Source organism: Phacochoerus africanus, chromosome 15, assembly GCF_016906955.1.
Source record: "Phacochoerus africanus isolate WHEZ1 chromosome 15, ROS_Pafr_v1, whole genome shotgun sequence".
Classification (NCBI taxonomy): Eukaryota; Metazoa; Chordata; class Mammalia; order Artiodactyla; family Suidae; genus Phacochoerus; species Phacochoerus africanus.
Genome location: NC_062558.1, coordinates 127,313,930 through 127,325,934, shown reverse-complemented (window position 1 = coordinate 127,325,934; position 12,005 = coordinate 127,313,930). Strand labels below are relative to the sequence as shown.

At 46.2% G+C, this 12,005-nt stretch overlaps 1 protein-coding gene across 7 annotated transcripts in view; it reads left to right on the top strand.

The window, feature by feature from the left end:
• Window positions 1-12,005, top strand: part of HSPA12A (heat shock protein family A (Hsp70) member 12A) — a 178,650-nt gene that overhangs the window by 30,617 nt on the left and 136,028 nt on the right. The window lies entirely within an intron of this gene.

Genomic DNA, 12,005 nt, shown 5'->3' with positions numbered 1-12,005 from the left:
CTATCAATTTCATTTCAACATTCGCCAGTATGGTTGAGGTATATATGGAAAGGTACTTGACACGGCTGTCATGGCCTGATGGCTGGAATAGTATTTCAACCCTGCTTTCTTTAGGTGACTGGATTTTTCCCCCTCATTGACCAATTCGGAAATTGTTTGAAAACAGCCCAAGGGTTGCTTTCACCATCAGAAAAATAAACTCAGACCCAAGAAAGTAACAGAGCTCCTGGGTCATTGGAAGCATCCAGTAAGCTCTAACTTCAGAAGGAGTCTTTTAAGCCATGGACCAAAAGCTCTGTTGAAAATTTAAGGCAACCTCAAGCTTGGTATTTCTCATTAGATGGATTTGTATCACTCTGAAAAGAAGGGCAACCCCTATTTTAAAAAATGTTACTATGAGTAGCAGATTTTTCTGGAGCCCACAGCCACACGGGCCACTTGAGTTAGATATCAGAGGTGTTCGATCCTAGCAAGATGGCACTTTTTATGCTTCTGATGGCTCCATGTCATGTCTGCACAGGACAGAAAGGCCTCCTATGCGTGCTCCTTCCATGAAATGATTTGAGTGCCCTGAATTTGGGGTTGGGGTGTCAGAAGTCTCCGGAGCTCTGAGAAAAGGTGGAGAGTGCATGGATCAAACTATAATTTGTAGCAATGGTTGGCCTGGCAAGTGGCCAACGCTCTCTGCTATGTGAGTAGGGGGTGCCCGAGACAGGGCCAGGGGTCCTCTGGCTCTGGAGATGCCCGCTGAACAGGGAGAACAGTGTTTGGGGGATTTTACAGTCTTCCAGTCGGTCATTCCTCTGGTTGGGCACCAGATGATACAAATGTTTCAGAAGGAAAAGATTCTTGGAGCCGGAAGAAGCTTCCAGAATCATCCAGGCAGGGTAAACCACTGGTATTCAGCATGAGGGCATGCAGTCAGATGGCAGTCAGGTTTTAATATGCCACTCAATAACTCTGTCACCAGCGTGTCACCATGGCTTAAAAGACTCCTTCCCCTTTCCTAAAATGAAGAAACAATAGCCACTGGATATTGGAGGATATTTAGAGGCTTCATGAGATGATATAATTTAAGCATTCAGCACGCAGTGTTCAATAAATGTGTATTAATATAAATAGCCTAATTTCTTCATCTCAGAGGGCGCAGGAGCCAAGAGCTAGAACAGAAATGCAGATCCTACAGAGATAACTGTTTTGTCTGATAGATGCACCACCTGGGGAATGCAGACCTTCCCACCGCTAACAGGCTTTCTGGCTTTGAGCATCGTCCATAAGAGATGGCGAGCCGCAGGCAGAGCACATGGAAAAAGTAGAATTTGTCACTGGCAGCTTTAGCGGGATGTGTGGACGGAACAGTGGAAAGACAAATCGCAGATTCCGACCCGCCCATCTTATTTTGGACAATCGATTCACCTTCAACTTGTGTAAAGCAGGGTGCTAATCTTCCAGTTCCCTCCTAGGGTTTTGATTACTTGCTTATTCATTTATTTTTTTTGTTTGTCTTTTTAGGGTCGCACCCGGGTCATATGGAGGTTCCTAGGCTAGTGGCTGAATCCGGAGCTGTAGCCGCTGGTCTATGCCACAGCCCCAGCAACGTGGGATCCCAGCTGGGTCTCAACCTATACCACAGCTCATGGTAACGCCAGATCCCTAACCCACCGAGCGAGGCCAGGAATTGAACCCTTGTCCTCATGGATGCTAGTTGGGTTTGTTAAGTGCCGAGCCACGATGGGAACTCCTTGTTTATTTTTGTATTTTGGATCTGAAGCAGAGGAAATCCATTACTCTGGCCGGATGTACAGGTGACCCAGAGTTGGTAGAGGATGGCAGATTCATTGGCTGCTGGGGTCACAGAGCTCACAAAAGTCTGAAAAGCATTGAAACAGCTAATAATAAAAATGGGATAGTGATACATTTAAAGTTCTGTGCTGGGTCCAAAAGTCAGCTGCATAAACAAACTGCATAGGCGTTCCTGCTGTGGTACAGTGGGTTAAGGATCCAGCATTGCCTCTGCAGTGGCTCGGGTCACAGCTGAGGAATGGGTTGGAACCCTGGCCCAGCGCAGTGGCTTAAAGGTCCAGTGTTGCTGAAGCTGTGCTGAAGGTCTTAGCGGCCACTCAGATTTGATCCCTGGCCTGGGAATTTCCATATGTCGCTGGTGTGGCAAAAACAACCAACCAAAACAAACAACAACAACAAAAAAAACAAGAAACCCCTGCATAACTGCAACAGAAGGGACCATGTGAAAAGAATTTCGGGTTTGTCCCAGGTTATTGAAAAAGTAAGACTATCCCTTACAGGCTTCTTCCCCATCTAATGAGTTTTAGGAAGTTAAGTCCTTGGTCTGAGTTGATTTATTTCTCCATCTCTGTAATGAAGGCTGTATTATCAAAAAGCACACTTATAACTCAATCACCTTTTCTCAGTATAGAACAGAGGTTTACTAGATTTTAACTGGGACGTGAAGGTGGTGAAAGCTCCCAATTTGGCAGGTATTCCCAGACGTCCCTATCTGGTGGCAGACTAGCTGGTCCCAGAGATGTCCTTCCCCTTTTGGCATTAGGCAGTCACCCCAAGGCTTGGTTCTGACCCTTCCACTAGGGTACAGCTAGATAAGGGGTTGTCAGGATGGGGGCAGTGTCTCTGGTGGAAAACATTCAATCTGGGCAGGTTAGCAAACATTCTGAAGCCCATATTGGCCAGAGTTTAGTACAAAATCAAGTAGGCAGAAAAAGTTCATCTTTGTTTGTAGGTGGGTATAGACAGCAAATGTGGGCTCTCACTTGCTGAGCTGGGAGGCAAAGAGAGGGAGATGCTGGGAGGCAGGCTCCAGACCAGGTGGACAGAAGGGAGGGTCCACCAGTAGACTCTCACCAACAGGTGGCTTCCTGCTACTTTGGGAACTCTGCTCACGTGTTAGACCTTTTTATGTGTTTCCATCTATCTTTTATCATCTTTTCTCTCTTTTCCAATTTTTTTTTTGTCTTTTGTCTTTCCAGGCCGCACCCTCAGCATATGGAGGTTCCCAGGCTAGGGGTCTAATCGGAGCTATAGCCGCCGGCCTACGCCACAGCCACAGCAAGGCCAGATCCAAGTCGTGTCTGCGACCCACACCACAGCTCACGGCAACGCTGGATCCTTAACCCACTGAGCGAGGCCAGGGATTGAACCCGAAACCTCATGGTTCCTAGTCGGATTTGTTTCCACTGTGCCACGACGGGAACTCCATCTTTTCCAATATTTTTACCCTCTGTCCTCCTGTCTGAATATTTTCCATTGGCGTGTCCTCAAATTCACTGATCTTCTCTTTTCCTGGGTCTAATCTGCCCTTAAAGCCATCTGACTTAATTCTAATTACTATATTTTTCAGTTCTACAAGTTCCTTTTAATTCTTTAACAATAGATTTTAATTCTCTGGTGAAATTCTCCACCTTTTCATCTCTTTCCTCTGTGTTCTTGAACATACCTGGCATAGCTACTTCTGAAAAAAAAGTTTTTTTAATGATTTTTTTCCCATTATAGCTGGTTTACAGAGTTCTGTCAGTTTTCTCCTGTACAACACAGTGACCCAGTTACACATAGGTGTATACATTCTTTGTTCTCACATTATCAGGCTCCATCATAAGTGACCAGGCATAGTTCCCAGTGCTACACAGCAGGATCTCATTGCTCATCCATTCCAAAGGCATCTGCATCTATTAACCTCAAGTTCTCAATCCACCCCACTCCCTCTCCCTCTGCCTTGGCAACCACAAGTCTATTCTCCAAGTCCGTGATTTTCTTTTCTGTAGAAAGGTTCATTTGTGCCTTATATTAGATTCCAGATATAAGTGATATCATATGGTATTTGTCTTTCTCTTTCTGACTTGCTTCACTCAATATGAGAGTCTCTAGTTCCATCCATGTTGCTGCAAAGGGCATTGTTTCATTCTTTTTTATGGCTGAGTAGTATTCCATTGTGTATATATACCACATCTTCCTAATCCAATCATCTGTCGATGGCATAGCTATTTTAAAGTCCTTGTCTGCTAATTCCAGTGTCTAAATGACCTGAGGATCTGCTTCTTCTTTTTTTTTTAGATTTTGGTCACTTAATTCTGGTAATAGACACGTCTAGTAATTTTTAATTGCATGTCAGACATTTTGTATATAAATGCAAAGGCTCTAGATGGGCCCCATCCTTAGTGGCAGAGAAGGTGGGAACTGGTTGCTATACTCCTATCAGGGCTATTCTCTTACTAGGGTTAGAGGCAAATATGCAGAGCGTGCTATGTCATGGGTATAGGATCAAAGGAAAAGAGGCCACTTTTCCCATGAATATAGTGACAAACCTCTCTCTTTCCCACTCGACTCTGGTTTTATTCCAGAAGCCCAAATGGCCAGAATGGGAGGGAATAGGCCACTGCGTTCTGGCCTGGTGTGACCACTTGGGGTGATCCTGCAGAAGGGGTGATTATCCAGCAGCAGGGTTGATCAATGGCACCCATTTAGGGGGAGAAACAGGGTGTTGCATGTATGGAAGCAGAACCTGTGAGGAGTCAACTACACTAGTGGCCGATCCTCCCTGAGTGTCTATGCCATTTAAACTCACAGCAAGCCTACACAGTATTATGCCCATTTCGCATATGGGGAAACTGAGGCCCAGAGGTTATGCTTGAGTGCGGGCAGTTTGATTCCAGAGCTGTCATACTGCGTCATAATAGGCATGAAGTTGTTAGCCTGAACAAAGATGAGATGAGGCGGGGGAGAGGCTGATCACTTTTGATGGGGGGCACGGAAGTTCCTGGGCCAGGGATGGACCTGCACCACAGCAATGAGAACACTGGATCCTTAACCTCCTGAGCCATCAGGGAACTCACATGATCACTTTTTAAAATATCAACAGGAAAGAGGACTCAGAGTTGGCTCAGTGGAGTTCCCGTTGTAGCTCAGCAATAATGAACCCGACTAGTATCCATGAGGATGCAGGTTCGACCCCTGGCCTCGCTCAGTGGGTTAAGGATCTGGCATTGCCATGAGCTGTGGTATAGATCTGCAGCTGTTAGCTCTGATTTGACTGCTAGCCTGGGAACTTCCATATGCTTTGGGTGCAGCCGTAGGAAAAAGCTCCCCCCAACCCCCCCCAAAAAAGAGTTGTGTTCCATATATAGAAAGATCAGTCAGGACTTTCCAGAGTTGGACTGGTTGCCTTGCGTCAGTTGTGAGGGAGGGCAAGATCTCCCTAGTCCCGAAGGATGCAAGTAGAGACTGGACCAGCTGCATTTGGCTTAAGGTGGAATCTGAGGGTAGATAGCAGAAGAAAGCCCGTGGAGGTGGCCTGAGGCCAGGAGCCCTAGCCTGACCTTCTGGGCTCCTGAGGCCCTGCATAGCCTCAGCAGCCCCCTCCCCACCACACACCTCCCCCTTCTTCCCGCCTCCCCCCACATCCTGCTTCAGCCACTCCTGCTCCCTCTCCAAGCTCTAACCACACCTGGGTTTCTGTTTCTGGTGGAGGCCAAGCCCTTTCTCCCCTCAAGCTTTTTGTTCAAGCTGTTGCCTCCTCCTCCATCTATTGCCTTGACCAGCTTCCTGCTCATTATTTCTTTATTTATACCATGAATTTTATTAGAGCATAGGTGACTTAGAATGTGTGTGTTAATTTCAGGTATACAGCAAAGTAAATCAGTTATACGTATACCTGTTCCTTTTCAGATTCTTTTCTGAATCTGGGGTTATTACACAGTATTGAGTATATTGTGCTGTACTGTAGGTCCTTGTTATCTATTTTATACATAGTAGTATGTATGTTAATCCCCCCCCACACATTCCCCTTTGGTAATCATAAATTTGGTTTACAAATCTTTGAGTCTGTTTCTCTTTTTCCCACAAACAAAACACAAAGACAACCCACAGAATGGGAGAAAATATTTGCAAATGAAGTGACTGACGAGGGGTTAATCTCCAAAATATACCAACAACTCATGCGGCTGAATATCAAAAGAAAAAACAACCCAGTCAAAAAATGGGCAGAAGATCTAAGTAGACATTTCTCCAAAGAAGACACACAGACAGGCAAAAAATACAGGAAAAGCTGCTCAACATCAGTAATTATTAGAGAAATGCAAATCATCCTTTAGAGCTGCTCCAACATCACTTCCTCCAGGAAGCCTTCCCTGCCTACCTCATCCTGCATAGCTCTTCTCCAGTTAATCTCAGTCTTATCTCCATGTTTAGTTTCCCTCATGGCACTGACCACAGTCAATGATGATCTTTGTTTTTTCCTTGTAGAAAGTAAATTCCCTGGAGGCAGAGCCACATTTGTCTTTTTCATTTTGTGTCCCTAATCCTAGTAGCGTGAATATTTGTGGGATGAAAGTGAATGTCCTTGACCATATTCCATGGGTCTCAGTTTTCTAATCTGTTAAGTGGGGAGCAGTGTAGAGGAAATTAGATGCGTGCAGTGGTTCTCAAAGTTGAGCATGCCTCAGAATCATCTGGAAGACTTGTAAAAACAAATGCTGTCCTCACCACCAGATACTCAGGAGGTCTGGAGAAACTTTCTATTTCTAATGCGTTCCCTGTAATGTTGATGCTGCTGGCCAGGGGGTCACCACTGAAAACCACTGGATTTGACTCTCTGCAGGTCTCTGAGGCATTCATCTTTAATTGTATCAAGTTGTGAAATAATGAATATAAAAGTGCTGTGCTTAGAAAAACAGTATATCTAAATGCAAGAAATGTTTTGAAACATAACGTTACCTTCAAACATAAAAGGGGAGGGGAGGTGGAAGGAAAGGAGAGGGAAAAAAAAAAATCCTTGTCTAAATCCAGAGGGATTAACACCTCCCGATGGCGGTTGTAATGTTTATAATGGCAAAAGGTCAGTTAAATGGAGGTGCCAGCGGACCGGACCGGGCGAAGGGCTGAGTGGGGGCCTGGGAACAGTGCTTGAAATGCAGCGATTGCTGCAGCCGGGAGGTGTCAAAGCGTTTCCCGCCAGCTCCGAGGGTAAAAAACGAGAGACATTCGCAATTAATGAGGGAAGCGAGAGTCCAAACCAGGGCGAAAACAAAACGAAAGAAGAAACCCATTGTGACGCTAGAAAAACATCTCATGACTTGCAGATTGGCCTACATCTGACTGGAGGTTTTGTTTGTTCACGCTGCTCAGCTTTCTTCAGTTTCCCCCCGGGTGGTCTTTGGTTGTGCTCCACGTCTCTCTCGACCACACAGCCTTCCACCATCCAACCGCATCCCTACCCTCTGCAATCAGAACCTAAGGTTCCTGCCATGATGGGTTTTGGGTGGCTGACCACTGACTCCCTGGAGGTCTTCTTTTAACAGGCTCTTCCAGTTCTGTTTATGTGCTCAAGAGGAAGCCTCCGCCGGGGCAAGTGTCTTGCCTCCTCTGTTTACTAATCCCCTTTTAGCCTGGGGGGCTTAGGGGGTCCTCCAGGGCAGACGCAGTAGCAAGGCCCTGCAGGGGCGCTAGAGAGCAAAAGCCTTCTAGCCTCAGCACCTCAACAACTGAATCCCAGAAGCGAGGCCATCCTTGCGTGGCTGAATTGTATTAAAAACATCATCACCCTCCTTATCGTCACCGTCACGATCACTTACTATGTGCCAGATAATGGGCTATTCATTTTATTGGACTTTTCCATTTAATCCTTATGTTAGGTTGAGAGCACAAATGCTAATTTCATCTTCCACCCCCACCCCTTCCACCCTACAACCCCCCTACCCCGCCCCACTCACCCATCCCTCTATCCCCATCCCCACCCCTGTGCTCAAGAAATGTGACATTCCCTGGGCCGGGGATCAAACTTGCCCCACAGTAGCCACCTAAGCTGCTGCAGTGACAACGCCAGATCCTTAGCCCACTGCTCCACGAGAGAATTCCATCATCCTAATTTTTAAAGCCAAGGAAACTGAGACTTAGAGGAATTTAGAAAGCTGACCAAACTCAAGTTAGAAAGAGGCAGATCTGGCTTTGAATCCAGACATGCCTGACTCTAGAGCTTTTGCCATAATGAGGGTGTGTGTGAAGGCATAAGAAAATCCCATTAACTACAATTATGAATAGCTGGAGTGGCGGTTTCTACCATTGGTATTTACCACTCCCCCAAATAACTGCCCCTGCTGACCAGCCTCCCACCTCCTCACTGCTGCAGGGGCATTGCAGCGCCACTGTTGCTGGTGGGGGCACCACTGCTCCCTAACCCTAGGTTGCTGGGGGAAGTCTGAACATGATGCTGAGAAGGCGGTGGAAGGGAGGGAGGGTGGCTCCACAAAGAAAACTGCACACAGGTGAGCTGCAGAGCATCCAATGTGCAGAAGTCAAGGACTGCCTGGATTTGAAAGCTGTCTTTCAAAGGAGAGACTCTTAAACCACGATTAGAATATAGGTGGCAGGATAATTGTGGATCTCATCAGAAAGACACCAGGAGCTGTTCCGTGGATCAGGATGTCTACTGGACATCGGCCAGTTGAACTGTGAAAAAAGAGATTCTGGACATAAACAGGCTTAGGGAAATGCTGTGTTGAAGTCCCATAGGTTTCTTGACCAAAGGACTTTGCTCGTGACTCTATATGCTTTGGGGTCATGATAGGGCTCAGCTGGGAAATTAGCCTCATACCAGGATGCCTCCAAAACCACACACATCAGACCTCAAAAGAATGGCAGTTGTGTGGATATTTAGTGAAGGTTTCTGGGGAGTGATCGGCAGAGGAGGAAGTTACATTGCCTGACTTGCATTTAATTTCCTGAAAATCCTCTTTAATTTCCTGGCTGCTCCCCTTCCCCCAGGCCCACCAAGGCCTAATAGGCTGTAGCAGGAAGGGCACACTTGCCCACCAATTCTGATGGATTGTAGGGCCTCCCAGAGAGCTGTGCTGGAAAAGATCCCAGGACAGGTCTGGACTCAGTCTGAGCATCATGATCGATTAGTGATGTCTGCCATGGCACTGACTGGGACGCTGGCAGCCTGAGGACTGCAGATCTGCCACCCCAGGCCTACAACTGAGTCTGGGAAAGAGCCAGAAATGGGCTGGAGGGATAGTTTGTAATCCTTTGCCCTGTTCTAAACTTGTACCATCAGAAATTGTTTACCTCTGTGAGGCTCACTTTGCTCACGGGCGTGGTACAGTCACACCCACCACCCCATGTCATTAAAAAATGGTGATCACCCACTGACGTACCAGGAATAAATGTGCCACATGAGGATACAGAAGTGTCATTACTTTCATAGACCATGTTAATCAAGGTCTTGGTAGCAGACACAGGGCACGCTCACCTTGATTAATTTGTAGATATTTCGATAAAAAGACTTTGCAAATGAGCAATTTTTAGGTAGGACCAAGGCTGGTAGCACCAGGGATTATACAGGGGTGAGAGTGGGGAGCCAGTCCTGGGACCCAAGAAGCGAAGTCCCTTGGGGAGGGCTGGCCTGGAGGAACTGTGACCACTGGATCGAGGGCACTGCCAGCTTACAGTGACCCCATGAGGGGATCCAGGGATTTCACGTCTCCCCCCTCTCTCCTCATTCCCTCCAGTCCAGGCACTGGCTGAGCCCATGGACATAGTGTGTTTGGTCCACCTCTGCCTTAGCTTGGGCTGCTATAACACAGCACCATACACTGAGAGGCTTACCAAAAACAGAACGTCATGGTTCTGGAGGCTGGAAGTCAGAGGTCAGGGTGCCAGCATGGCTGGGGTCTGGTGAGAACCCTCTTTTGGGTTGTAGACTGTTGCCTTCTCAGTGTGTCCTCAGATGATGGAAAGAGAGAGTTCTGGTCTCGTCATCCCCTTATAAGGGCACCAGTCCCATCATGGGGTCCACCTTCATGACGTCATTTAAAGCTAATTACCTCCCCAAAGCCCCATCTCCAAATACCATCACACTGGGGTTTGGGGTTTTAACATATAGTTTTGGGGGACACAGCATTCAGCTGTAACGCCTCCTGGGGCAGGAGCGTTTTGCCAGCTGTATTAGCTTCTGTGGTTGCGATGACAAATCACCATGTGCTAGGTGGCTTACAGCAACAGAAATGATGATCTCACAGTTCTGATGGCCAGAAGTTCAAAATCAAGGTGTAGGCAGGATCCTCAGGGGGAAGAATCCTCCCCTGCCTATTCTGATCTCTGTGGCTCTAGCTGTTCCTTGGCTTGGGTCTGCATCGCTGCCATCTCTATCTCCATCATCTTCTCCCTGGCAGCTCTCCTGTGTGCGTCTCTTATAAGAGCAAGTGCCATTGGATTAGGACCCACTAGGGTAATCCAGGATGATCTCACCTCAAGGTTTTTAAATTACATCTGCAAAGACCTTTTTCCAAATATAATTTTCACGGGGGTTTGCTGTGGATGCATCTTGGTGTGGCTACCATTTAACCCTCACATCTAAGACTTCCCTTCATGGCTCGGCGGTTAATGAACACAACTAGGATCCATGAGGTTGAGGGTTCGATCCCTGGCCTCCCTCAGTGGATTGAGAATCTGTTGTTGCTGTGGCTGTGGCGTAGGCAGGCAGCTGCAGCTCCGGTTCTACCCCTAGCCTGGGTACTTCCATATGCCATGTGTGTGGCCCTAAAAAGCAAAAAAATAAAAAGTGAAAAATAACTCTCACATCTACTACCAGCCTTCCACATCTGAGTTTTGGGGACGGACTGAACCATCTCCTGATGGCTAAAAGGTCACTCTTTAGCTCTGTGAGCTAGTGCTCCTTTGTATATCTGCTCTAACTTGACATTGATCCTAAACTGGGGGTGGGTGATGGTGGGGTGGATGTTTTGCCTTGTTACACAGAATGATAAACGCTATGGCCTTTAACAAATCATGTACATTCATCCCTTAAGTTTACGTGGGGGATGATTCCAGGATCCTCTAAGGATACCAAAATGTGTGGATGTTTAAGTCCCTTATTTCAAATGGCATAGTATTTGCAGATAACCTAGGCAATGCTCCTGCATGCTTAAATCATCCCTAGATTCCTTATTAATACCTAATATAATGTAAATGCTATGCAAATGGTTGCCATTGTGCAGCAAATTCAAGTTTCACTTTGGGGAAATTTCTAGAATTTTTTCCCCAAGTATTTTCTTTCTTTCTTTTTTTTAAAATTTTTTTCTGCTGTACAGCATGGGGACCAGGTTACACATACATGTATACATACTTTTTCCTCCCATCGTTTGTTGCGATGTAAGTATCTAGACATAGTTCTCAGGGCTATACGGCAGGATCTCATTGTAAATCCATTCCAAGAGCCATAGTTTGCATCTGTTAACCCCAAGCTCCCAATCCCTCCCACTCCTTCCCTCTCCCCCTGGGCAGCCACAAGTCTATTCTCCAGGTCCATGATTTTTTTTCTGTGGAAATGTTCGTTTGTGCTGTATATTAGGTTCCAGATATAAGTGATATCGTCTGGTATTTGTCTTTCTCTTTCTGACTTATTTGACTCAGGATGAGAGTCTCTAGTTCCATCCATGTTGCTGCAAATGGCATTATGTCATTCTTTTTTATGGCTGAGTAGTATTCCATTATATAATATATATATATATATATATAGTATATATACACCACATCTTCCTAATCCAATCATCTGTTGATGGACATTTGGGTTGTTTCCATGTCTTGGCTACTGTGAATAGTGCTACAATGAACATGTGGGTGCATATGTCTTTTTTAAGGAAAGTTTTGTCTGGATATATGCCCAAGAGTAGGATTGTGGGGTCATATGGTAGTTCTATGTATAGTTTTCTAAGGTATCTCCATACTGATCTCCATAGTGGCTGTACCAGCTTCCATTCCCCACCAATGCAGAAGGGTTCCCTTTTCTCCACACCCCCTCCAGCAGTTGTTATTTGTGGGCTTATTAATGACGGCCATTCTGACTGGTGTGAGGTGGTATCCTGTGGTAGTTTTGATTTGCATTTCTCTTATAATCAGTGATGTTGAGCACTTTTTCATGTGCTTGTTGGCCATCTGTATATCTTCCTTGGAGAATGGTCTATTCAGGTCTTTTGCCCATT